General features: G+C 46.5%; 1 pseudogene; it reads right to left on the minus strand.

Moving 5' to 3' along the window:
- Positions 1-2,372: 2,372 nt before the first annotated feature.
- Positions 2,373-2,522, minus strand: LOC135184986 (U1 spliceosomal RNA; annotated as a pseudogene).
- Positions 2,523-3,291: the final 769 nt, after the last annotated feature.

The raw sequence follows: 3,291 nt of genomic DNA on the forward strand, positions 1-3,291 counted from the left end.
ACCAGTCTGCCTGATAATGTTACAATATGAGGGCAGCAGGAGAAGTGTTTTTGCTGCCAAATTGCTTGCCAGAAAAGTGTTATGGTCCATTTTCTTAAAACTACCCTAATGTGATAAGACTTATATGTATTATTTTTGTTTCCTAATGCACTAGAAACCAGCTCACTGTTGCTGTTAACATCTTTGAGATTGCAAAGGAAATCAGAATGGTCACCCCAGGGTTTTCTTCTAATTGATTGAAAAAAAACCCACAACAATTTGCACACTTACTGTGCAGTGCCATACTGCTGCATGTGTTTGATCAGGTTTGGAGTCAGTTTAGATCTATGTGTGTCTTAGTTATAAAATTAAACTCAGAAAGATGGTAAAGACTTACTGACACTTCTAGAAAAAAATAGGTTTATTATATATGAAGAATGATCACAGGATATTAGGGGTGGGAAGGGACCCAAGGAGATTGAGTCCAACCTGCCTGCCAGAGCAGGACCACACAATCTAGTACAGATCACAGAGGAACACAGGCCTTGAAAGTCTCCAGAGGAGACTCCACAACGTCTCTGGGGAGTCTGTTCCAGTGCTCTGTGGCCCTTATAGTAAAGAAGTTCCCCCTTGTGTTGAGGTGGAACCTCTTGTGCTGCAACTTACACCCATTGCTCCTTGTCCTATCCCAGGGAGCAAGTGAGCAGAGCCTGTCTTCCTCCTGACCATCCCTCAGGTGTTTATAAACATTTATTGGATCCCTTCTCAGTCTTCTTTTCTCCAGCCTAAAAAGCTGCAGATCCCTCAGCCTCTCGTAAGCCATGCCCTCCAGTCCCCTAATCATCCTCGTAGCTCTCCTCTGGACCCTCTCCAGCAGATCCCTGTCCCTCTTAAACTGGGTAGCCCAAAACCGAACACAGTGTTCAAGATGAGGTCTCACCAGGGCAGAGTAGAGGGGAAGGAGAATATATCTACCTTGATGTCCTTCAAGGATGCTCTCCCTCCCAAATTTTGCAGCTCAGCTTTTTGATTACTTCAGAAGCTGCAGGGTTTCCCTGGATTTCAGAAAGATGAAATGCATTTCAGTATATCCCCTAAGTGCCACTAATTCCAGAGAGCCTCTGAAGAGTCAGGATAGCTGAAAAGGTTCCAGACAGGGAGACTAGTATATGAGTTCTTTAAGACTGTTGTGAGGCAGAGAGGTTAAAATTTCTAAGGAAGGAAGAGAGAAAGGGAGGGAGAAGTGGAGAGGAGGATGGAAGGAATTCAGAATGAAAGAAGGACTTTAGGAGGAGGGATGGAGTTTGGAAGGAAGGGATTAGGAAGGCAGGAGGGAAGGGAGAGGGGAGAGAAAGGGAAGGGAAAGGAAAGGGAGGGGAGAGAAGGGGAGGGAAGGGAGCTGGGGTAAGAGAAGAGAAAATACCCTCTCTGTTTCTTTTTGGGGCAATAGTTTTAGAATTATTTTCAGTAAGTTTTGAAATTCTTCATTATTTCAGCATTACTTCCTCAATGTGTGGTGCCATCCAGTCTGAAAATAACGAGCCATATCTATAGCTGAAGACCATTTCTGTCTGGTCACCAGCCTTGCCTGATCACCAGCTGCTGAACTAGGTGAAGAGTAAGTGACAGAAATTCTACATTTTTTGGCCTCCCCCCCTGCCCGCCCACCCCCCTTCCTTTTCAAGAGCCACATAGAGCAGAAAACAATCTGCCTCCAGTCACAAAAAATGAAGGAAAATTCCCCAAGGCAAGCTGTGGAGTGTGTTGTGGTAGGCCTGATAGGCCCCCAATAGGCTTGTACGTGTCCTGCCTTGCCTAGGCATGTTTTTCTGCTCCACCAGAGAGGCAAGTGTGGAAATGGACACAAAAGGACCTGGGGCAATAGCCTGCCCAGGGTCCTGTGGTGTAAGGTATGCACACTTAGCTTGTGCCTGCCTAGTGCAAGGCCTCTCCTTTCCCGAAATTAGATAAAAGTGAGCCTGTGGCTTTGCTAATGTAGTTTGGCTAACTGCCATCCTGATTGGCTATTCTGTGTCCAAAGGGCAATTAATCTCGGCCCACATTGATAAAAGGAGATAGGCAGATGAACAACCTGCTTTTGCTTCCCTGCTCTTTGCCTGCTCTCTCTGCTGTGCCCAGCCCTGCTGCTATTGCACACTGCCTTACTGCTTACCTGGTAAACTCCACTGCCATGAGTTACCAGGAGCAGACCCTGGATGTCTGCATGCGCTCAGCCTGTGTGGCCAGCGTGACATCGTGCTGAGACTGCACAACATCCTGCCTTCTTTTGCACCTGAAGGTCCTGCCTGGCACAACTTGAGACTGTGTCCCTTCGTTCTGTTGCTGCTTGTCTGGGAGAAGAGACCAACCCCCCCATAAAAGAATAAATTTTACAGGGGAGAATGCAGACCTGGTCCCCTACTACCACAGATTATGCAGTCGAGTTTCCCGTGTTTGGGAAACACACAGGGAGTGCAAAGGATGAGCCTCGCCCTGGGAAAACCACCTCCCTGATCATGGTGTCTCCCCTGCTGGGTAAGTGAAACAGAGTGACCCCAGGACTGGCCACACTGCTGATGAACAAGAGACAAACCAACCCATAAGGGCATGGCATCAGCAGATGTACGATTCATTCTTTGAACCCCTCGCCGTACCTCCCCGCAGCAGCAGTTGCTAACCTTGGCTGCTTCCCAGGTGAGGATTGAGGTGTGCTGTTTTTTCAGGTTTTGTTAAATGATGCTTTCGAGCACTGATAAATCTCATTCAGTCTTCTGCCATGTGAACAGAGTGTGAAATCCTACATTGCTGCGCAGTGGAAAGGGAACGGCACTATCTCGTAATGTACTTATTTGTCTCCCTGAGGGATTGCTGCCAAGCTTCTGTGAATAGGCTTTTTTTTTTTTTTTTTGGGCTGCCCTTCCTTAAATGAGCAAAAATGCTGAAAATTTATTCTCACAACCCCCCAAAACTTCTTTCTGGCATTTCATGGCATTAAAATACATGCACAAACATATATATATATATGCACACACACATGGGCTTCCCAGGGAGGTGGTGGAGTCACCGTCCCTGGAGGTGTTCAAGAAAAGCCTGGATGAGGCACTTAGTGCCATGGTCTAGATGACTGGGTAGGGCTGTGTGCTAGGTTGGACTGGATGATCTTGGAGGTCTCTTCCAACCTGGTTGATTCCATGATTAAAACCACTTCTTTTGTGACCACAACATCTTCTTTTCCAAAGCCTCAGATAATGCTCAAAAGTATCTAAGTTATCAGTTTACTCAAAACGTTGGGATTGTTTTAATAATCCCTGT

The sequence above is a fragment of the Pogoniulus pusillus genome, chromosome 21 (assembly GCF_015220805.1).
Source record: "Pogoniulus pusillus isolate bPogPus1 chromosome 21, bPogPus1.pri, whole genome shotgun sequence".
Lineage (NCBI taxonomy): Eukaryota > Metazoa > Chordata > Aves > Piciformes > Lybiidae > Pogoniulus > Pogoniulus pusillus.